Here is a 25,467-nt window from a genome sequence, read left to right as displayed (position 1 = left end):
CTCCGGCGAGGAGATTGTGTATAAGTGTGTTCAGGGACCCGGCTGAAATAAGCCCCTAGAATGCTGGCTCCTCCGGCGAGGAGATTGTGTATGCATGCATGACCACTCACTGCTCACATCTGGGTAGTTGGCCTGTGCCTCTGTGAAAGTCTAACAGGGCACAGAGCCTGCCTCTCGCGGTTACTCTGTGAAGCTAACAGAGTTGGTATATACCGCCATATAGAGCCGCCATTATTTAGCAGCAGGTACTTTCCTGCACGGTGGATCCCGGGTTGCGAATGCACCAATTCCATTTAATAATCAATATATTTGGTGCGTTCCGCCAACCCTAACACCCTGTGCCAGTACCAGCACCCACGAGAGAGTGATGATGATGATTTTTAGTTGGCCTTCCTCCTGGATCCATGATATAAAGGAAAATTACAAAATATCATGCCACATGAGAACCTTGAGCAAATATTGGCAACCAAACAAGCAACTCTTGTAGACCGTTTGGTTCAGGCATTCCCAACACACTGCGGCGGTGATGGTTCTCACACGAGCCGTAGGGGGCAACATGGCAGAGGTGTTAGAGGTACACAAATCCTAAGTGGCGTTGGACAGAGGGGTTTTATGACCAGGTTGTGGAGTGATTTTGCAATGACCGCTGACACGACATGTACTGCTGCATCGATTGAAAGTGACAGGAGACAGCATTTGTCCAGTATGGTTACGAACTGCTTTTCCTCCCTTATTGATGTTTTCCCTCACTCACAGGTCATTCCCCTTTGATTACTGGGCATCTGGGAATGAGGGGCCCTGTGCCATTACCGCCGCCCATGAGTGAGTGTTCCCCCCCAGCTCGAACAGTGCTCTACCACTTGCAATACTTACCTCTCCCTGCTCCACCACTGTGTAGTCTGTGCTGTTAAATCCTTCAATGGCACTGCCAATACAAATTTGCTGAAATGACAGATGATAGTTAAAATATACAGGGGCCATGGCCTCCTTTTAGACCAGTTAATACTTTGCGTCTACCACCACTGTCTGCTACTCAGCAGAGGAGCCCACCCCAGTACCTAGCTATGCCGCCTGTTTAGTCCTGTTACCAATTTTGAACTGCATTTAGCCTACTTTTTTATTGTGGGCCTACAAAATGTGTCTGCGCCACTCTTTACAGTTGTCCTCTATTGAACAAAGAAATGCCGCCTGTTTAGTCCTGTTACCAATTTTCAACTGCATTTAGCCTACTTTTTTATTTTGGGCCTACTAACTGTGTCTGCGCCACTCATTACAGTTGTCCTCCACTGAACAAAGCTATGCCGCCTGTTTAGTCCCGTTACCAATTTTGAACTGCATTTAGCCTACTTTTTTATTTTGGGCCTACTAACTGTGTCTGCGCCACTCATTACAGTTGTCCTTCACTGAACAAAGCTATGCCGCCTGTTTAGTCCTGTTACCAATTTTGAACTGCATTTAGCCTACTTTTTTATTTTGGGCCTACTAACTGTGTCTGAGCCACTCATTACAGTTGGCCTCTACTGAACAAAGCTATGCCGCCTGTTTAGTCCTGTTACCAATTTTGAACTGCATTTAGCCTACTTTTTTATTGTGGGCTTACAAACTGTGTCTGCACCACTCATTACAGTTGTCCTCCACTGAACAAAGCAATGCCGCCTGTTTAGTCCTGTTACCAATTTTGAACGGCATTTAGCCTACTATTTTACTTTGGGCCTACTAACTGTGTCTGCGCCACTCATTACAGTTGTCCTCCACTGATCAAAGCTATGCCGCCTGTTTAGTCCTGTTACCAATTTTGAACTGCATTTAGCCTACATTTTTATTGTGGGCCTACAAACTGTGTCTGCGCCACTCATTACAGTTGTCCTCCACTGAACAAAGCAATGCCATCTGTTTAGTCCTGTTACCAATTTTGAACTGCATTTAGCCTACTTTTTTATTGTGGGCCTACAAACTGTGTCTGCCCCACTCATTACAGTTGTCCTCTACTGAAAAAAGCAATGCCGTCTGTTTAGTCCTGTTACCAATTTTGAACTGCATTTAGCCTACTTTTTTATTGTGGAGCTACAAACTATGTCTGCGCAACTCATTACAGTTGTCCTCCACTGAACAAAGCAATGCCGCCTGTTTAGTCCTGTTACCAATTTTGAACTGCATTTAGCCAACTTTTTTATTTTGGGCCTACTAACTGTGTCTGCGTCACTCATTACAGTTGTCCTCTACTGAACAAAGCAATGCCGCCTGTTTAGTCCTGTTACCAATTTTGAACTGCTTTTAGCCTACTTTTTTATTTTGGGCCTACTAACTGTGTCTGCGCCACTCATTACAGTTGTCCTCCACTGAACAAAGCTATGCCGCCTGTTTAGTCCTGTTACCAATTTTGAACTGCATTTAGCCTATTTTATTATTTGAGCCTATATCTGTCTTTCCTCCTCATCCTGCCCATTGCCCAGACACTGCTAGATGAGTCTGCTGGTACATTGACCCAGACCACTACATTCCCCTTGCCCTCTACACAGCCTGAATCTGACCCTGCTGAAAGTCAGGTTCCCCTTCCCAAATACTATACCACCTTACACGGGGACAAAGAGGAAGGTGCAGATGAAAGTGCAGGTTTCTTCATCAGGTGAAGGGCATACTCTTTGGTGACGTCACTGGCACAGGGCCACTCATAGTATGCAAAAGTGTCTCTGGCAGTGGGAGGCACCACCCGCCGTCAAACACACCGCCATACTATGAGGGGTCCTGTGCCAGTGCCAAGTGCCAATGAGTGGGCCTCCCCTGCTTGCTCAGGATCACAGCACTTGCAAAGTTGAAATACTTACCTCTCCCTGCTCCACCGCCGTGACGTATTCCGCGTTTCCTGGGCCCACAAAAATCTTGAGCCAGCCCTACCTGTTGTGAATTCTGTGGCTGAGTTCACTTCTGTGGTCACAAGTGGTATTGCAGTCTCTGGGCTTCCTCCCTCAGGTGTTTTGGTGAGCTCGTTGGCTGCCTTGCTATTTAGCTCCACCTGAGTCTGTCTTCCTTGCTCCTTGTCAATGTTCCAGTGTTGGATCTGAGCTACTGCATCTTTCCTTGGGCCTGCTGCTCTGCTAGATAAGTGCTTCTAGTTTGTTTTCTGTTTTTTCTGTCCAGCTTGTTATTATCTTTTGCTGGAAGCTCTGAGAAGCAAAGGGGTGCACCGCCGTGCTGTTAGTTCGGCACGGTGGGTCTTTTTGCCCCTTTGCGTGGTTTTCGTTTTAGGGTTTTTTGTAGACTGCATAGTTCTCTTTGCTATCCTCGCTCTGTCTAGAATATCGGGCCTCACTTTGCTGAATCTATTTCATTCCTACGTTTGTCTTTTCATCTTGCTAACAGTCATTATATGTGGGGGCTGCCTATTCCTTTGGGGTATTTCTCTGAGGTAAGTCAGGCTTGTATTTCTATCTTCAGGCTAGTCAGCTCCTCAGGCAGTGCCGAGTTGCATAGGTAGTGATAGGCGCAATCCACTGCTGCTTCCAGTTGTGTGAGGATAGATCAGGTACTGCAGTCTACAGAGATTCCACGTCTCAGAGCTCGTCCTATTGTTTTGGGTTATTGCCAGATCTCTGTATGTGCGCTGATTACTGCACGCTGTGTTGCCTGATTGCCAGCCATAACAGTACAAGGAGCCATTCAATGATTTCCAATAGAGGGAAAAAAGAAATCCTGACATCATTTTTTTTTCTTAGCTCTGTCTTCAGTCTTTTTTTTCCCCTAGACATTAGAGTGCTTCAGGACACAGCTGTGGACATGGATATTCAGGCTCTGTGCTCCTCAATGGATAATCTCGTTGTAAATGTACAAAAGATTCAAGATACTATTGATCAGAAATCGATGCTAGAACCAAGAATTCCGATTCCTGATTTGTTTTTTGGTGACAGAACTAAGTTCCTGAGCTTCAGAAATAATTGTAAGCTATTTTTGGCCTTGAAACCTCATTCTTCTGGTAATCCTATTCAACAGGTTTTTATTATTATTTCTTTTTTGCGCGGCGACCCACAGGACTGGGCGTTTTCTCTTGCACCAGGAGATTCTGCATTGAGTAATGTTGATGCATTTTTCCAGGCGCTGGGATTGCTTTACGATGAGCCTAATTCAGTGGATCAAGCTGAGAAAGATCTGCTGGCTTTATGCCAGGGTCAGGATGATGTAGAAGTATATTGTCAGAAATTTAGAAAATGGTCAGTACTCACTCTGTGGAATGAATCTGCACTAGCGGCTTTGTTCAGAAAGGGTCTCTCTGAAGCTCTTAAGGATGTAATGGTGGGATTTCCTATGCCTGCTGGTTTGAATGAGTCTATGTCCTTGGCCATTCAGATCGGTCGTCGCTTGCGCGAGCGTAAATCTGTGCACCATCTGGCGGTATTGTCTGAGAGTAAACCTGAGCCTATGCAGTGCGACAGGACTATGACTAAAGTAGAACGGCACGAACACAGACGTCTGAACAGACTGTGTTTCTATTGTGGTGATTCTACTCATGCTATTTCTAATTGTCCTAAACGCACTAGGCGGTTCGATAGCTCTGCCGTTATTGGTACTGTACAGTCCAAATTCCTTTTGTCCATTACCTTAATGTGCTCTTTGTCATCATATTCTGTCATGGCGTTTGTGGATTCAGGCGCTGCCCTGAATCTGATGGATTTGGATTATGCTAAACGTTGTGGATTTTTCTTGGAGCCTTTGCGGTGTCCTATTCCGTTGAGAGGAATTGATGCTACACCTCTGGCCAAGAATAAGCCTCAGTACTGGGCCCAGCTGACCATGTGCATGGCTCCTGCACATCAGGAAGTTATTCGCTTTTTGGTACTGCATAATTTGCATGATGTGGTCGTGTTGGGGTTGCCATGGCTACAAACCCATAATCCAGTATTGGATTGGAACTCTATGTCGGTAACCAGCTGGGGTTGTCAGGGAGTACATGGTGATGTTCCATTTTTGTCTATTTCGTCATCCATTCCTTCTGACATCCCAGAGTTCTTGTCGGACTTTCAGGATGTATTTGAAGAGTCCAAGTCTGATGCCCTACCTCCGCATAGGAATTGTGATTGTGCTATCGATTTGATTCCTGGTAGTAAATTCCCTAAGGGTCGTTTATTTAATTTGTCCGTACCTGAACACACCGCTATGCGCAGTTATGTGAAGGAGTCCCTGGAGAAGGGACATATTCGCCCATCGTCGTCACCATTGGGAGCAGGGTTCTTTTTTGTAGCCAAGAAGGATGGTTCGCTAAGACCGTGTATTGATTACCGCCTTCTTAATAAGATCACTGTTAAGTTTCAGTATCCCTTGCCATTGATTTCTGACTTGTTTGCTCGGATTAAGGGGGCTAGTTGGTTTACTAAGATTGATCTTCGTGGTGCGTATAATCTGGTGAGAATCAGGCAGGGAGATGAATGGAAAACGGCATTTAATACGCCCGAGGGTCATTTTGAGTATCTGGTGATGCCGTTCGGACTTGCCAATGCTCCATCTGTTTTTCAGTCTTTTATGCATGACATTTTCCGTGAGTATCTGGATAAATTCTTGATTGTTTACTTGGATGACATTTTGATCTTCTCAGATGATTGGGAGTCTCATGTGAAGCAAGTCAGAATGGTTTTCCAGGTACTGCGTGCTAATTCCTTGTTCGTGAAGGGATCAAAGTGTCTCTTCGGTGTGCAGAAAGTTTCATTTTTGGGGTTCATCTTTTCCCCTTCTACTATCGAGATGGATCCGGTTAAGGTTCAGGCCATCCAGGATTGGACTCAGCCGACATCTCTAAAAAGTTTGCAGAAATTCCTGGGCTTTGCTAATTTTTATCGTCGCTTCATCTGTAATTTTTCTAGCATTGCCAGACCATTGACCGATTTGACCAAGAAGGGTGCTGATTTGGTTAATTGGTCTTCTGCTGCCGTGGAAGCTTTTCAGGAGTTGAAGCGTCGTTTTTGCTGTGCCCCTGTGTTGTGTCAACCTGATGTTTCTCTTCCGTTCCAGGTCGAGGTTGATGCTTCTGAGATTGGTGCAGGGGCGGTTTTGTCACAGAGAGGTTCTGGTTGCTCAGTGTTCAAACCATGTGCTTTCTTTTCCAGGAAATTTTCTGCTGCTGAGCGTAATTATGATGTGGGCAACCGAGAGTTGCTGGCCATGAAGTGGGCATTCGAGGAGTGGCGTCATTGGCTTGAGGGTGCTAAGCATCGCGTGGTGGTTTTGACTGATCATAAGAACCTTACTTATCTTGAGTCTGCCAAGCGCTTGAATCCTAGACAGGCCCGTTGGTCGTTGTTTTTTGCTCGTTTTGATTTTGTGATTTCATACCTTCCGGGCTCTAAAAATGTGAAGGCGGATGCTCTGTCTAGGAGTTTTGTGCCCGACTCTCCGGGGTTATCTGAGCCGGCGAGTATCCTCAAGGAAGGAGTCATTGTGTCTGCCATCTCCCCTGATTTGCGGAGAGTGTTGCAGAAATTTCAGGCTAATAAACCTGATCGTTGTCCGGCCGAGAAACTGTTCGTCCCTGATAGGTGGACTAGTAAAGTTATCTCTGAACTTCATTGTTCGGTGCTGGCCGGTCATCCAGGAATCTTTGGTACCAGGGAGTTGGTTGCTAGATCCTTCTGGTGGCCATCTCTGTCACGGGATGTGCGTGCTTTTGTGCAGTCCTGTGGAATTTGTGCTAGGGCTAAGCCCTGCTGTTCACGTGCCAGTGGGTTGCTTTTGCCCTTGCCGGTCCCGAAGAGGCCTTGGACACATATTTCGATGGATTTCATTTCTGACCTTCCCGTTTCTCAAAAGATGTCTGTCATTTGGGTGGTCTGTGATCGCTTTTCTAAAATGGTCCATCTGGTGCCCTTGGTTAAATTGCCTTCCTCCTCTGATTTGGTGCCTTTGTTCTTCCAGCATGTGGTTCGTTTACATGGCATTCCTGAGAATATTGTTTCTGACAGAGGTTCCCAGTTTGTCTCGAGGTTCTGGCGAGCCTTTTGTGGTAGGATGGGCATTGACCTATCTTTCTCCTCGGCCTTCCATCCTCAGACTAATGGCCAGACCGAACGAACCAATCAGACCTTGGAAACATATCTGAGATGTTTTGTTTCCGCTGACCAGGATGATTGGGTGTCATTTTTGCCGTTGGCTGAGTTCGCCCTTAATAATCGGGCCAGCTCGGCTACCTTGGTCTCTCCATTTTTCTGCAATTCTGGGTTCCATCCTCGTTTCTCTTCAGGACAGGTTGAGTCTTCGGACTGTCCTGGTGTGGATAATGTGGTGGACAGGTTGCAGCAGATCTGGACTCAGGTAGTGGACAATTTGACCTTGTCCCAGGAGAAGGCTCAGCTTTTCGCTAATCGCAGACGCCGTGTGGGACCCCGACTTCGTGTTGGGGATCTGGTTTGGTTATCTTCTCGTCATATACCTATGAAGGTTTCCTCTCCTAAATTTAAACCTCGTTTTATTGGTCCGTATAGGATTTCTGAGATTCTCAATCCGGTGTCTTTTCGTCTGACCCTCCCAGACTCCTTTTCCATACATAATGTATTCCATAGGTCGTTGTTGAGGAGATACGTGGCACCTATGGTTCCATCTGTGGAGCCTCCTGCCCCTGTTTTGGTGGAGGGGGAATTGGAGTATATTGTGGAGAAGATTTTGGATTCTCGTGTCTCTAGACGGAAACTCCAGTATCTGGTCAAATGGAAGGGTTATGCTCAGGAAGATAATTCCTGGGTTTTTGCCTCTGATGTCCATGCCCCAGATCTTGTTCGTGCCTTTCATGTGGCTCATCCTGGTCGGCCTGGGGGTTCTGGTGAGGGTTCGGTGACCCCTCCTCAAGGGGGGGGTACTGTTGTGAATTCTGTGGCTGAGTTCACTTCTGTGGTCACAAGTGGTATTGCAGTCTCTGGGCTTCCTCCCTCAGGTGTTTTGGTGAGCTCGTTGGCTGCCTTGCTATTTAGCTCCACCTGAGTCTGTCTTCCTTGCTCCTTGTCAATGTTCCAGTGTTGGATCTGAGCTACTGCATCTTTCCTTGGGCCTGCTGCTCTGCTAGATAAGTGCTTCTAGTTTGTTTTCTGTTTTTTCTGTCCAGCTTGTTATTATCTTTTGCTGGAAGCTCTGAGAAGCAAAGGGGTGCACCGCCGTGCTGTTAGTTCGGCACGGTGGGTCTTTTTGCCCCTTTGCGTGGTTTTCGTTTTAGGGTTTTTTGTAGACTGCATAGTTCTCTTTGCTATCCTCGCTCTGTCTAGAATATCGGGCCTCACTTTGCTGAATCTATTTCATTCCTACGTTTGTCTTTTCATCTTGCTAACAGTCATTATATGTGGGGGCTGCCTATTCCTTTGGGGTATTTCTCTGAGGTAAGTCAGGCTTGTATTTCTATCTTCAGGCTAGTCAGCTCCTCAGGCAGTGCCGAGTTGCATAGGTAGTGATAGGCGCAATCCACTGCTGCTTCCAGTTGTGTGAGGATAGATCAGGTACTGCAGTCTACAGAGATTCCACGTCTCAGAGCTCGTCCTATTGTTTTGGGTTATTGCCAGATCTCTGTATGTGCGCTGATTACTGCACGCTGTGTTGCCTGATTGCCAGCCATAACACCTACCCCCCACAACTTTAGCCAAATTACCCCCTGTTTTCAATGCCTAACTATTATTATAAAATAAATTAAGATTGACAAGCTTAAGAAATAAGAATTGATGTTTTTGGCATTAAAATGGGCACTGTAGGTGTTTTCCTCTCCTCCACTCACTGCTGACTTTGATTCCCCATTGACTTGCATTGGGTTTCGCGTTTCAGTCGGCCCCCGACTTTTCGAAATAATCTGCCGATTTCACCCGACCTGACTTTTGACAAAGCTTTATTCATTTATTATGCCATTTATTTCAACTATGCTTTATACTGAGAACTTTTGGCAACCATATAAGTAGATCTTGACCTATAAACTGTTATCTCTTGTGTTTGGCATTTTGATATTACCTTTTTGGCAATTGTAAGTTTTATTAGTTGATCTTTATACAATTGTGTATAGTGTGTTGCTAGCATCTTCCAGTAGTTGCCCTTCTATGGATAGTCCTTGATGCAGAGCATGGTCTTTTAAGCAGTTGTCATTTACATACAAATAGTGCAGATATTTTTCTCTGTTTTATATTGGTGAGTATTAGTAATTATCTCTAAGTAAAAAAATGTATATAGCATCCTAGTACATGAAACAATCAAAGCTTTTAGTATATAAAAAGAAAAATAGTCAATGGGAAACAAATCATTTTTAATTACAACTAAAGTGCTGATCTATAAAAAAAAAATCTCATCTCCATTAATAATTATGGAGGCAAATAAATGCAATTCACTGCTAATCTTGAGCCAGACAAATTAATTGTACCTTAATGCTAACAAATGTACAAATCTATCCACTGTTAATTCTACAACAGTTAAATGACCCTAATTTACTGCAGATATATGAACATATTTTCAGCTATCCATGAGTGCAATGTTTATAAACTGTAGATCACTAAGCAATATGCTGTTTATCATCAGGCCCAATGTTTTATGGTTCTGTTCAATGTACGACTCAAACAGAGCTGTATTATTGCACTGACTCTCTTACAAGTGTACTGTATGTAAGTAAAGTATACTTGTTATTTTATCCAGTTGTTACTGTTGGGTTTGATATGAATTGTTGATATGCTCAACTGGATGCCTTGTTACGTAGCTATTGTCTCCTAAAAACATTGCTTTAAGGGGGTTTTCCACTACTAGGACAACTCATTCCTAAATTAACCCCTTCCCGACCTTTGACGCCACGTAGGCGTCATGAAAGTCGGTGCCAATCCGACCCATGACGCCTATGCGGCGTCATGGAAAGATCGCGTCCCTGCAGATCGGGTGAAAGGGTTAACTCCCATTTCACCCGATCTGCAGGGACAGGGGGAGTGGTAGTTTAGCCCAGGGGGGGTGGCTTCACCCCCTCGTGGCTACGATCGCTCTGATTGGCTGTTGAAAGTGAAACTGCCAATCAGAGCGATTTGTAATATTTCACCCATTATAACGGGTGAAATATTACAATCCAGCCATGGCCGATGCTGAAATATCATCGGCCATGGCTGGAAATACTAGTGTGCCCCCACCCCACCACTCCGATCGCCCCCCCACCCCCCCGATCTGGCCGGTACACTGCTCCGGCTCCCCTCCGCCCTGTGCTCCGCTCCCCCCCGTGCTCGTGTCCGCTCCCCCCGTGCTCCAATCACCCCCCCGTGCTCCAATCACCCCCCTTGCACTCCGATCCACCCCCCCCCCGTGCTCCGTTCCACCCCCCCGTGCTCCATTCCAGCCCCCCCGTGCTCCGTTCCACGCCCCCCGCGCTCCGTTCCACCCCTCCCGCGCTCCGATTCCCCCCCCCGTGCTCCGATCCCCCCCCCCGTGGTCCCCCCCCACCCTATCATACTTACCGATCCAGCCGTGGTCCCGTCCGTCTTCTCCCGGGCGCCGCCATCTTCCAAAATGGCGGGCGCATGAGCAGTGCGCCCGCCGAATCTGCCGGCCGGCAGATTCGTTCCAAAGTGCATTTTGATCACTGAGATATAATCTATCTCAGTGATCAAAATAAAAAAAATAATAAATGACCCCCCCCCCCCCTTTGTCACCCCCATAGGTAGGGACAATAAAAAAATAAAGAAATTTTTTTTTTTCCACTAATGTTAGAATAGGGTTAGGGTTAGGGGTAGGGTTAGGGTTAGGGGTAGGGTTAGGGTTAGGGGTAGGGTTAGGGGTAGGGTTAGGGTTAGGGGTAGGGTTAGGGGTAGGGTTAGGGGTAGGGCTAGGGTTAGGGTTAGGGGTAGGGTTAGGGGTAGGGTTAGGGCTAGGGTTAGGAATGTGCACACGTATTCTGGTCCTCTGCGGATTTTTCCGCTGCGGCTTTGATAAATCCGCAGTGCTAAACCGCTGCGGATTTATGGCGGATTTACCGCGTTTTTTTCTGCGCATTTCACTGCGGTTTTACAATTTCGATTTTCTATTGGAGCAGTTGTAAAACCGCTGCGGAATCCGCACAAAGAAGTGACATGCTGCGGAATGTAAACCGCTGCGTTTCCGTGCAGTTTTTCCGCAGCATGTGTACAGCGATTTTTGTTTCCCATAGGTTTACATTGAACTGTACACTCATGGGAAACTGCTGCGGATCCGCAGCGTTTTCCGCAGCGTGTGCACATACCTTTAGAATTAGGCTATGTGCACACGGTGCGGATTTGGCTGCGGATTCGCAGCAGTGTTCCATCAGGTTTACAGTACCATGTAAACATATGAAAAACCAAATCCGCTGTGCCCGTGATGCGGAAAATACCGCGCGGAAACGCTGCGTTGTATTTTCCGCAGCATGTGAATTCTTTGTGCGGATTCTGCAGCGTTTTACACCTGTTCCTCAATAGGAATCCGCAGGTGAAATCCGCACAAAAAACACTGGAAATCCGCGGAAAATCCGCAGGTAAAACACAGTGCCTTTTACCCGCAGATTTTTCAAAAATGGTGCGGAAATATCTCACACGAATCCGCAACGTGGGCACATAGCCTTAGGGTTAGGGTTGGAATTAGTGTTGTGGTTAGGGTTAGGGGTGTGTTGGGGTTAGGGTTGTGGTTAGGGGTGTGTTGGGGTTAGGGTTGTGATTAGGATTATGGCTACAGTTGGGATTAGGGTTAGGGGTGTGTTGGGGTTAGTGTTGGAGGTAGAATTGAGGGGTTACCACTGTTTAGGCACATCAGGGGTCTCCAAACGCAACATGGCGCCACCATTGATTCCAGCCAATCTCGTATTCAAAAAGTCAAATGGTGCTCCCTCACTTCCGAGCCCTGACGTGTGCCCAAACAGTGGTTTACCCCCACATATGGGGTACCAGCATACTCAGGACAAACTGCGCAACAATTACTGGGGTCCAATTTCTCCTGTTACCCTTGTGAATCTAAAAAAATGCTTGCTAAAACATAATTTTTGAGGAAAGAAAAATGATTTTTTATTTTCACGGCTCTGTGTTGTAAACGTCTGTGAAGCACTTGGGGGTTCAAAGTGCTCACCACATATCTAGATAAGTTCCTTGGGGGGTCTAGTTTCTAAAATGGGGTCACTTGTGGGGGGTTTCTACTGTTTAGGCACACCAGGGGCTCTGCAAACGCAACGTGACACCCGCAGACCATTCCATCAAAGTCTGCATTTCAAAAGTCACTACTTCCCTTCTGAGCCCCGACGTGTGCCCAAACAGTGGTTTACCCCCACATATGGGGTATCAGCGTACTCAGGAGAAACTGGACAACAACTTTTGGGGTCCAATTTCTCCTGTAACCCTTGGGAAAATAAAAAATTCTGGGCTAAATAATTATTTTTGAGGAAAGAAAACGTATTTATTATTTTCACGGCTCTGCATTATAAACTTCTATGAAGCACTTGGGGGTTCAAAGTGCTCACCACACATCTAGATAAGTTCCTTTCAGGGTCTAGTTTCCAAAATGGGGTCACTTGTGGGGGGTTTCTACTGTTTAGGCACATCAGGGGCTCTGCAAACGCAACGTGACGCCCGCAGAGCATTCCATCAAAGTCTGCATTTCAAAACGTCACTACTTCAATTCCAAGCCCCGGCATGTGCCCAAACAGTAGTTTACCCCCACATATGGGGTATCACCGTACTCAGGAGAAACTGGACAACAAATATTGGGGTCAAATTTCTCCTGTTACCCTTGGGAAAATTAAAAAACTCTGGGCTAAATAATTATTTTTGAGGAAAGAAAACGTATTTATTATTTTCACGGCTCTGCATTATAAACTTCTATGAAGCACTTGGGGGTTCAAAGTGCTCACCACACATCTAGATAAGTTCCTTTGGGGGTCTAGTTTCCAAAATGGGGTCACTTGTGGGGGGTTTCTACTGTTAAGCCACATCAGGGGCTCTGCAAACGCAACGTGACGCCCACAGAGCATTCCATCAAAGTCTGCATTTCAAAACGTCACTACTTCACTTCCGAGCCCCGGCATGTGCCCAAACAGTGATTTACCCCCACATATGGGGTATCAGCGTACTCAGGAGAAACTGGACAACAACTTTTGGGGTCAAATTTCTCCTGTTACCCTTGGGAAAATAAAAAATTGCAGGCTAAAAGATCATTTTTGAGAAAATAATTTTTTTTTTTATTTTCATGGCTCTGCGTTATAAACTTCTGTGAAGCACTTGGGGGTTCAAAGTCCTCACCACACATCTAGATTAGTTCCTTTGGGGGTCTAGTTTCTAAAATGGTGTCATTTCTGGGGGATCTCCAATGTTTAGGCACACAGGGGCTCTCCAAACGTGACATGGTGTCCGCTAATGATTGGAGCTAATTTTCCATTTAAAAGGCCAAATGGCGTGCCATCCCTTCCGAGCCCTGCCGTGCGCCCAAACAGTGGTTTACCCCCACATATGGGGTATCAGCGTACTCAGGACAAACTGGACAACAATATTTGGGGTCCAATTTCTCCTATTATCCTTGGCAAAATAGGAAATTCCAGGCTAAAAAATCATTTTTGAGGAAAGAAAAATTATTTTTTATTTTCATGGCTCTGCGTTATAAACTTCTGTGAAGCACCTGGGGGTTTAAAGTGCTCAATATGCATCTAGATAAGTTCCTTGGGGGGTCTAGTTTCCAAAATGGGGTCACTTGTGCGGGAGCTCCAATGTTTAGGCACACAGGGGCTCTCCAAACGCGACATGGTGTCCGCTAACAATTGGAGCTAATTTTCCATTCAAAAAGTCAAATGGCGCGCCTTCTCTTCCGAGCCCTGCCGAGTGCCCAAACAGTGGTTTACCCCCACATATGAGGTATCGGCGTACTCGGGAGAAATTGCCCAACAAATTTTATGATCCATTTTATCCTACTGCCCATGTGAAAATGAAAAAATTGAGGCGAAAAGAATTTTTTTGTGAAAAAAAAGTACTTTTTCATTTTTACAGATCAATTTGTGAAGCACCTGAGGGTTTAAAGTGCTCACTAGGCATCTAAATTAGTTCCTTGGGGGGTCTAGTTTCCAAAATGGGGTCACTTGTGGGGGAGCGCCAATGTTTAGGCACACAGGAGCTATCCAAACGCGACATGGTGTCCGCTAACGATGGAAATAATTTTTCATTCAAAAAGTCAAATGGCGCTCCTTCCCTTCCGAGCCTTACCATGTGCCCAAACAGTGGTTTACCTCCACATGTGAGGTATTGGTGTACTCAGGAGCAATTGCCCAACACATTTTAGGATCCATTTTATCCTGTTGCCCATGTGAAAATGAAAAAATTGAGGCTAAAAGAATTTTTTTGTGAAAAAAAAGTACTTTTTCATTTTTACGGATCAATTTGTGAAGCACCTGGGGGTTCAAAGTGCTCACTATGCATCTAGATAAGTTCCTTGGGGCATCTAGTTTCCAAAATGGGGTCACTTGTGGGGGAGCTCCAATTTTTAGGCACACGGGGGCTCTCCAAACGTGACATGTTGTCCGCTAAAGAGTGGAGCCAATTTTTGATTCAAAAAGTCAAATGGCGCTCCTTCCCTTCCAAGCCCTGCCGTGCGCCAAAACAGTGGTTTACCCCCACATATGAGGTATCAGCGTACTCAGGACAAATTGGACAACAACTTTCGTGGTTCAGTTTCTCCTTTTACCATTGGGAAAATAAAAAAATTGTTGCTGAAAGATAATTTTTGTGACTAAAAAGTTAAATGTTCATTTTTTCCTTCCATGTTGCTTCTGCTGCTGTGAAGCACCTGAAGGGTTAATAAACTTCTTGAATGTGGTTTTGAGTACCTTGAGGGGTGCAGTTTTTAGAATGGTGTCACTTTTGGGTATTTTCAGCCATATAGACCCCTCAAACTGACTTCAAATGTGAGGTGGTCCCTAAAAAAAATGGTTTTGTAAATTTCGTTGTAAAAATGACAAATCGCTGGTCGAATTTTAACCCTTATAACTTCCTAACAAAAAAAAATTTTGTTTCCAAAATTGTGCTGATGTAAAGTAAACATGTGGGAAATGTTATTTATTAACTATTTTGTGTCACATATCTCTCTGGTTTAACAGAATAAAAATTCAAAATGTGAAAATTGCGAAATTTTCAACATTTTCGCCAAATTTCCGTGTTTATCACAAATAAATGCAGAATTTATTGACCTAAATTTACCACTAACATGAAGCCCAATATGTCACGAAAAAACAATCTCAGAACCGCTAGGATCCGTTGAAGCATTCCTGAGTTATTACCTCATAAAGGGACACTGGTCAGAATTGCAAAAAACGGCAAGGTCTTTAAGGTCAAAATAGGCTGGGTCTTGAAGGGGTTAAACATTTGGACATGATAAAATAAAAAAAACTATACTCACCTCCTATGCTTTTGCCATTCCAGTAGTGTCACTACTCGTGGTCTCTGAGCACTTGTGCGGTGTTTGTGATATGTGGTGCCCGGTGTCCATTCAGCACTGGCATCTCTGTCTCTTCCTTAGTTTGGATTCAACATCAAGAGGAAACCAGAGCTACAGCTGATCTCAGACTTTCTCTTCATGTTGAATCTGTACGAAGGTGGAGACAACAATAATAGGGCTCCGGGCACCATGTGCCACAACACCGCCCAAGAACTTTGGGACCGCGAGTGCTAACACTGCCGTAACGGTACCAGCATTTGAGATCAATGTAGGATTTTCTGTTTTATCGGGGCCCAAGAAGGGTTTATCCTAGTAGTGGACAACCCCTTTTAGGGGAAAACACAGATGTCAATACTGAGTCAGCTTCTGTTAGCAAGGATGAGGATGATGCTATTTGGATGAGGCATAATATTATGTAATGATATTAAGGATATTCACACATCCATGTGTTGTGGTCCAAGTGTGGTCCAAGATGCACAGATTGACAGTTGGTCTCCTGAAAAAAATATATTTATGATGCTGTCAAGTTCAGTTTAGGAGATCACAGCCAACCTTTTCTTCACAGTTTCATAGGCACATTTTGTTCAGGAGACCAACGACAGGTCCATGAATCATTGTCTAACTATAACACATCAAATTGTGTGACTGCAACCTTAAATCAATTTTTCATTATAAAAACTTGATGCCAGCTCACCTAGTAGCTCTATGTTCATCCACCTGGGGCACAGACACCGGACTCGCCCAGGCCTCACATCAAGGAAAATAGAAAAATTGGAGTCTGGCTCAAGAGGACTGGATTTTTCTTTTCTTTTTCTTTTTCAAAAGAAAATATGGTACATACAAAAGAAAAATTTACATGGCCGGTATGACCCAGTCAAGGCGTTTCGACGGCACTTATCAGTCTTACTCATGACTCATGAGAAAGACTGCTTAGTGCAGTCAAAACGCGTCAACTGGGTCATGTCAACCATGTAAATTTTTCTTTTGTATGCGCTATATTTTCTTTTGAAAAATAAAATAAAAAGAAAAGGAAAATCCAGTCCTGTTGATCCAGACTCCAATTTTTTCAATTTTACAATTTTTTTTCATTATTGATCTAATAAATGTGTATGAATTGCATTCATTATGAGTGGTGGCAAAGTGTTTTTTTGATCATGTTGACACAGCCATCCTAACTTACATTCTAAATTGAGCCATTATTGGCTCCAACCTTTTTTGAAGCAGAACTCAATCATTGAATTTTATTGACTTATAACAGAGTTTGTCAAGTTTCCATTGAAACAGAAATAAGGGCCACCAGAAAAGAGTTTGAAAATGGGGATCTAGAAAAACAAACAGAAAACATAAACAAGTCAATACTTTTCTTAATTTTCCCCCAAAATCTAGTTCTGACACTAAGGTAGTCTATAGGTCCCGCAGCAGCAAGTATGGACAGAGAGAGGTGGTCCCCTGGGCAAGAACATTATATTGGCCTTTTGCTGTCCAATATTGTATCTCTGACACAAGCTACTTGCTGCATTGAAGAAGAAATTATCCATCTATCCTCTTGGGTTTTCAAGCAGCTGCACAGTTTGCACCAATGGTAAGTCCAACCCTGCTGAACCGTGATGCCAGTTGTACAGACCTTGTCCGCTGTGACTACTGATTGACATCAGCATGGGTATGTTGACAGTCAAACAATAAAAACCAGGAGTGCTGGATATATATGAAAATGAACAGGTAAGTATTGTTTCTCTTTTGCTTTCTAACATGTGGAGGCGTTTCTAATATGTGCATAATCTATAGGTTAAAAAAAAATTAATTTTTAATGTATGCTGTTTTATTTTTTTAGAGGAGGCATAATCAAATTATAATGAATGCAAACATTCAAAAATGAAACAGGCAAAGTTGAACAAGATAACCAAAACTAAAATATATCTGTTTAAATTACACATACTTAGCACAAGTAGGTGAAACAAACTATCCAGAATATTACTTTTTTTCTCCTTAAAGCAAATTAGAATAGAAGCACAAAATAATCAATAAAAGATATTCCCCGCAAAATGTAAAAAGATATTTTGAATACAAATAAGCTGAAGAAGTAGAGAATAACCTCTGGTGTGCCCATTAGTATGTATAGGCAATAGTAAAAATAAACATTCAGACACAGTAGGACTACTATGTGAATTGGTGAGAATTATAGAGCAATGCAGTGAGGCTACCAGCAATTTATTGAACAGATGGCATACTTTGCATCTATTTGTCGCACAGTACATAAAAATATGGTAAAAAGCACACAACGGAATAAAGATAGTTTCTCTTGGTCTAAAATTAGACAAGAACAAAATAACTAGCATTTGTATGAAATAATAAACAGTTGCATTTGGGTAATATAATGCTTCTGTATTGTTTATTATTCTGTAAATTAAAAATAACATCATATGCTTCACAGCTCTGTCATATCTAAATTTTAGACATGATTAGCCATTTGGATTATCTGTATCACTATTATGACATTAATTTACTATATAAATAATTTTATTCAACATTTTTTGACATCCGCAGTACATGTATGGCGCAAGTCGGTAGCGGGTGTATAGAGAGGTCTCACAGGGTGGACACACAGTCAGGACGTGCCTGTAACAGATGGGGTAAAGGGGAGCTCTCTACACGTCTATTGTCCTGTTAAATGCTGTTGTCAAACTCTGACAGTGACATTACCATCATATCGGATGGGGTCACATCATTGTATACAATCACCGGGTGCAAATGGGTTGCTATTACATTTGGGAGTCTGTTGGAGACATCTGTGCTGGTCATCACAGAGCTCTTTTGAAGTGCAGCTATAGGCATAATTTTTACTATATGCATTAATTTTCTGGTATTGCTGTACCTAGCACAAGCGATCAGATGATAACATGTTCAATTCTTCTATGGGGAGTAGTAAATACGGTATAAGGTAGAAAAAAGTTTTTACAAATTTAAAAAACCTAAAAGTTCAACTCTCTCGCCTTTTCCACTAAGAAAATTAAAACTAATAAAAACAATAAAATACATATACAGTGTGTGGTATCACCGCATGCATAGAAGTCCAAGCTATCAAAATGTGAAAAAAATAACCCAGTCTGTAAACACTGTAAAGGAAAATAAAAAACAGAAAACATCTTTTGGCCACTGTAATACTTCAAAAAAATAATCTATCACCCAGCTTTACTGACTGAAAATGTATAAAGTTATGGATCTCAGAAAATAGAGACAAAATCCCCCCCAATTTTTTTCCGCATATTTGTGATATTTTTTTACCACTAAAAATAAATAAAAATCTAGACAAGTTTGATATCACTGTAACAGTACTGATGAGGAAAATCATATTGGGAGGTCATTTTAAAGATGAGAGAACTTGTTCAGAAAACATTTGCCAGTCTAAAATTTGACACTAACGTAGCTCATTCAGATTCATGTTTGGATTCCCGAGCATTTTTCCTGAAATTTGACTAAATTCAGGCGCAGTTCGGTAAATGATCGCGTTTCCACTCATGCTTTTGTTAGGACTTTGGTTAGGATAGTGGTGTTATATGATGAGCAGGGGGACATGTTTTATGAGGGGAGAGGGTGGGTATAGGTCAGAGGGGCAGCATACTGAATTTTTTTTAATTATCTTAATGTGTTTACATTCTGGCAGCCAACCAGGGTGGAGACGCAATCCACAACTTCCAGACACAAGTACTTCTGTCATTGGCTGCCGAAATCACATGGCACTCTCCATATAAAAAGTGTTGTTTTACTGGTGCATTTTTGTCAGTATAACAGCACAGAGAGGCTTCTCCTGCTGCAAGGTGTCATATAGTTTGATAGGATCTTGTGTGAAATCAACTTTCCAGCATTTAAGTAGTTTGTGTTAATAGTGTTGAGCAGGCAGGAGTCCAGTATTCTAATCAAAATTGATTTGGCTAATACTGTGTTGCAGTCAGGAGGTCACATTTCCCAATCAAAATTGTTTGGGCTAATATTGGGATGCAGGGACCAGGCCACATTTCCTAATCAAAATCTTTTGAGCTAATACTGCGTTTCAGTCAAGAGGAGTTCACATTTCCTAATCAAAATTGTTTAGGTTTAGAATTTTAGCCTGTAGGACATTATTGCAAGAGAGCTTGGCTGAGTAGATTACACAAGAAGGAAAACACACAGCAAGTCAGCAGGATCTAGGAACAACATGGCAGATGTGACAACCTACATGGTGAGCTGCAGCATGTGCTACATGTTCACAGATCGACCAGAAGAAGAATCCAATTTCACCTGTCAGAAGTGTAGACTAGTGGCCATTTTAGAAGAAAAGGTGCGGGGTCTGGAAGAAAGAATAGCAACTTTGAAACTCATCAAAGAGAATGAAGACTTCCTAGACAGAACAGAAGCATCTCTACTGGTCACAGAAGGTGAAAAAAGTGTCAGAGAACCTCCAAAAGCAGATGAGTGGACGCATGTGACCAAAAGAAGCAAGAAGACGATGGAGAAATCACCAACCACACAACTGAAGAACCGATATCAAATCTTTGTAGAGGATGAAGATGGCACACCTAAGGATGAAGCAATACCAGCAAGCAAAAAAGAAAAGGGCACACAGCAACAAGTGACAGCAAAAAGTACAGCCAAGAAGCAACGAAGAGTGGTGGTGGTGGGAGACTCGCTACTGAGAGGCACAGAAGCAGCCATCTGCAGACCGGACATAACTGCAAGAGAAGTATGCTGCCTTCCAGGTGCGATGATCAAGGATGTAACCAATAGGATACCAAAGCTCTTCAGCTCCAAGGGCGTCCACCCATTTCTTCTGATACAAGTTGGCACCAATGACACGGCAAGGAAGGACCTACCGACAATCTGCAAGGACTTTGAAGAGTTGGGGAAGAAAGTAAAGGAACTGGATGCACAGGTAGTTTTTTCTTCTATCCTTCCAGTAGACGGGCATGGCACCAGGAGATGGAACAGGATCCTTGATGCGAACAACTGGCTAAGACGATGGTGCAGACAACAAGGATTCGGATTCCTGGACCACGGTGTGAATTACTTGTACGATGGACTCCTCGCCAGAGACTGACTACACCTCAACAAACCTGGGAAACACACATTCGCCAGAAGACTTGCTACACTCATCAGGAGGGCGTTTAACTAGAAGAAGAGGGGACGGGAAGAAAAACATTAGACTCGAACAAAGAAGACCCAGGAAAACATACTCAGAAGGGAGGTAAGAACATTTCTAAAACAATCCACAGCGAGGAGATTGGAACAAAACAAAATCCTCTAAACTGCATGCTCGCAAACACCAGAAGCCTGACAAACAAGATGGAAGAACTAGAAGCAGAAATATCTACAGGTAACTTTGACATAGTGGGAATAACCGAGACATGGTTAGATGAAAGCTATGACTGGGCAGTTAACTTACAGGGTTACAGTCTGTTTAGAAAGGATCGTAAAAATCGGAGAGGAGGAGGGGTTTGTCTCTAAGTAAAGTCTTGTCTAAAGTCCACTTTAAGGGAGGATATTAGCGAAGGGAATGAGGATGTCGAGTCCATATGGGTCGAAATTCATGGAGGGAAAAATGGTAACAAAATTCTCATTGGGGTCTGTTACAAACCCCCAAATATAACAGAAACCATGGAAAGTCTACTTCTAAAGCAGATAGATGAAGCTGCAACCCATAATGAGGTCCTGGTTATGGGGGACTTTAACTACCCGGATATTAAGTGGGAAACAGAAACCTGTGAATCCCATAAAGGCAACAGGTTTCTGCTAATAACCAAGAAAAATTATCTTTCACAATTGGTTCAGAATCCAACGAGAGGAGCAGCACTTTTAGACCTAATACTATCTAATAGACCTGACAGAATAACAAATCTGCAGTTGGTCGGGCATCTAGGAAATAGCGTCCACAATATTGTACAGTTTCACCTGTCTTTTACTAGGGGGACTTGTCAGGGAGTCACAAAAACACTGAACTTTAGGAAGGCAAAGTTTGACCAGCTTAGAGATGCCCTTAATCTGGTAGACTGGGACAATATCCTCAGAAATAAGAATACAGATAATAAATGGAAAATGTTTAAGAACATCCTAAATAGGCACTGTAAGCGGTTTATACCTTGTGGGAATAAAAGGACTAGAAATAGGAAAAACCCAATGTGGCTAAACAAAGAAGTAAGACAGGCAATTAACAGTAAAAAGAAAGCATTTGCACTACTAAAGCAGGATGGCACCATTGAAGCTCTAAAAAACTATAGGGAGAAAAATACTTTATCTAAAAAACTAATTAAAGCTGCCAAAAAGGAAACAGAGAAGCACATTGCTAAGGAGAGTAAAACTAATCCCAAACTGTTGTTCAACTATATCAATAGTAAAAGAATAAAAACTGAAAATGTAGGCCCCTTAAAAAATAGTGAGGAAAGAATGGTTGTAGATGACGAGGAAAAAGCTAACATATTAAACACCTTCTTCTCCATGGTATTCACGGTGGAAAATGAAATGCTAGGTGAAATCCCAAGAAACAATGAAAACCCTATATTAAGGGTCACCAATCTAACCCAAGAAGAGGTGCGAAACCGGCTAAATAAGATTAAAATAGATAAATCTCCGGGTCCGGATGGCATACACCCACGAGTACTAAGAGAACTAAGTAATGTAATAGATAAACCATTATTTCTTATTTTTAGGGACTCTATAGCGACGGGGTCTGTTCCGCAGGACTGGCGCATAGCAAATGTGGTGCCAATATTCAAAAAGGGCTCTAAAAGTGAACCTGGAAATTATAGGCCAGTAAGTCTAACCTCTATTGTTGGTAAAATATTTGAAGGGTCTCTGAGGGATGTTATTCTGGATTATCTCAATGAGAATAACTGTTTAACTCCATATCAGCATGGGTTTATGAGAAATCGCTCCTGTCAAACCAATCTAATCAGTTTTTATGAAGAGGTAAGCTATAGGCTGGACCACGGTGAGTCATTGGACGTGGTATATCTCGATTTTTCCAAAGCGTTTGATACCGTGCTGCACAAGAGGTTGGTACACAAAATGAGAATGCTTGGTCTGGGGGAAAATGTGTGTAAATGGGTTAGTAACTGGCTTAGTGATAGAAAGCAGAGGGTGGTTATAAATGGTATAGTCTCTAACTGGGTCGCTGTGACCAGTGGGGTACCGCAGGGGTCGGTATTGGGACCTGTTCTCTTCAACATATTCATTAATGATCTGGTAGAAGGTTTACACAGTAAAATATCGATATTTGCAGATGATACAAAACTATGTAAAGCAGTTAATACAAGAGAAGATAGTATTCTGCTACAGATGGATCTGGATAAGTTGGAAACTTGGGCTGAAAGGTGGAAGATGAGTTTTAACAATGATAAATGTAAGGTTATACACATGGGAAGAAGGAATCAATATCACCATTACACACTGAATGGGAAACCACTGGGTAAATCTGACAGGGAGAAGGACTTGGGGATCCTAGTTAATGATAAACTTACCTGGAGCAGCCAGTGCCAGGCAGCAGCTGCCAAGGCAAACAGGATCATGGGGTGCATTAAAAGAGGTCTGGATACACATGATGAGAGCATTATACTGCCTCTGTACAAATCCCTAGTTAGACCGCACATGGAGTACTGTGTCCAGTTTTGGGCACTGGTGCTCAGGAAGGATATAATGGAACTAGAGAGAGTACAAAGGAGGGCAACAAAATTAATAAAGGGGATGGGAGAACTACAATACCCAGATAGATTAGCGAAATTAGGATTATTTAGTCTAGAAAAAAGATGACTGAGGGGCGATCTAATAACCATGTATAAGTATATAAGAGGACAATACAAATATCTCGCTGAGGATCTGTTTATACCAAGGAAGGTGACGGGCACAAGGGGGCATTCTTTGCGTCTGGAGGAGAGAAGGTTTTTCCACCAACATATAAGAGGATTCTTTACTGTTAGGGCAGTGAGAATCTGGAATTGCTTGCCTGAGGAGGTGGTGATGGCGAACTCAGTCGAGGTGTTCAAGAGAGGCCTGGATGTCTTCCTGGAGCAGAACAATATTGTATCATACAATTATTAGGTTCTGTAGAAGGACGTAGATCTGGGGATTTATTATGATGGAATATAGGCTGAACTGGATGGACAAATGTCTTTTTTCGGCCTTGCTAACTATGTTACTATGTTACTCTGGTGAAATTGATGCCACTTTAGTGGTGTGTAGGAATAAATTTATAAAATGTGAAGACTCCAAGTTGGGCCTCCATCTTGTGTGTTGCCTGTAGTGGAAGGGATGTCAGAGCACCATTATACTATTTCTACTCTGGGGAAATTGATGCCACTTTACTGGTGTGCACCAATATTTGTGAAGACTCTAAGATGGGTCTCCTTCATGTGTGTTGAATATAGCAGTAGAGCTCCCAGAACAGCAGGTCTGCACTAACTTTCAGTCAGCTAATTGTGTCACTATCCTTAAATGTTTATAACTATGGTAGTCTACGAAGCTGATATTTGTGCCACCTGAGTGTGGCTGAGCAGAAAAGCAGTTTGAGCTGTTACATGATGGATCAGGACTCCCAGCACAGAATACTTACACTGGTTCTCACCAACATCATCTTAATGTAAAACAAATGAAAAGCACTAAATGCTGGCCCAGACCCTTATATCTCATGCATGGCCCATGGCTGACTGCTGCTGAGTCATTATTCATAATGTAGAATGTGTGAATTGATCATCAGTCAACTACCTGTGTTAATATCCTTCATTTTTTCTACCAATAGTAGTCTGATGTTTGCAGCACCTAAGTGTGGTTTAGCAAAAATCCAGTTTGAGTTGTTTCATGAGGTATCAGGGCTCCCAGCAAAGCAGGCTTACACTGGTCCTTCACCCACCTTGACTTAATTTAAACTTAAATTAAAATCTCTAAATGCTGGCCCAGTCCCTGATCCCTCATGCATGGCCCATGAATGACTGCTGCTGTGCCAATATCAAATTTCTACTGTGCATCAATTGATGAGACTTTTCCTGGTGTCAGCCCTTAATTTTTGGAAATGTTTGGACTCCATGTTGGGTCGCCTTCATGTGTGTTGTCTGAATTTAGCAGGTCTCTCCGAGCACTAGGCCTACACTGGTCCCTCATCCACCTGTTACTGATCCATATTTCAGCTAAAAATGCTGGTCCAAGCCCTGGATTATGCAATCTGTATTCTGGTTCAATTGATGTCACTTTTCCTAGTGTTTGCCCCTAATTTGAAGTTGTTGTTTATGTTTTTGGATTTGCCTCCCATTGAATTCAATGGGGTTCGGGTGTGTTCGATAAACCTTGAAAGGTTCGCTTAACTCTAATTTTTATCACACAATGTATGCCATATAAACAAATTCCAAAAATAATTGCTCTTTTTTCTCACTTTCACCACACTTGGAATTTTATTTTGCTTTCCAGTACACTGTGGTAAAATGGAAATATCATTCAAGAAAACAACTCATCCCACAAAAAACAAGCCTTCAGTTGTCTAAAATGATGGCTCTTGGAAGAAACAGATATAACATTGAAAATGCAAAATAGGAAATTGTTCATGCTGAGAAGGAGTTACAGAAAATTATTGCAAATTTCCTTTTAATATTTCAAGTTCCTGGATGCAATTTTTTGAGGCTACCAAAAAGTTCACACTGGGGAACTTTGCTGGGCAGAAGAATCGGTGGATTCTTTAGGTCTGGAGATTGCTGTACACATAATTGGATGAGACCATTCAAGTACTTCATGAGCTCTTCCACAGGCAAAACCTTTTACCAAAGGGATTAGTCCAACTGTAAAATCTAGAGACTTGTACAGTGTATATGGACATATGCACCTCCCCTTAGATTATGTAGGTGAGATGAAGAGAGTTCTGGATGTGGAAAGGGAAGCACTTGAGGATATATGCCATGGCTGAGATACCCCACTAGCAAGACTTATGAAGAGTGTTCATCGTGTTGAAACTGGTGACATCTCCTTCTATATCATTTTGGTAGTTAAACCTAATGTACGAGAAGGTGATAACAACAGATGTATCTTCAGAAAGGAAAAAGTGTGGATTTTTAGACTGGACTCACTAGT

At 43.0% G+C, this 25,467-nt stretch overlaps 1 protein-coding gene across 1 annotated transcript in view; it reads right to left on the bottom strand.

The window, feature by feature from the left end:
- Positions 1-25,467, bottom strand: part of GALNTL6 (polypeptide N-acetylgalactosaminyltransferase like 6) — a 3,161,254-nt gene that overhangs the window by 1,770,629 nt on the left and 1,365,158 nt on the right. The gene's annotated exons all lie outside the window — the stretch shown is intronic.

This window comes from Ranitomeya imitator, chromosome 1 (genome assembly GCF_032444005.1).
Source record: "Ranitomeya imitator isolate aRanImi1 chromosome 1, aRanImi1.pri, whole genome shotgun sequence".
Classification (NCBI taxonomy): Eukaryota; Metazoa; Chordata; class Amphibia; order Anura; family Dendrobatidae; genus Ranitomeya; species Ranitomeya imitator.
Note: the sequence above shows the minus strand (reverse complement) of the source record. Positions and strands in the feature narration are given on the sequence as shown.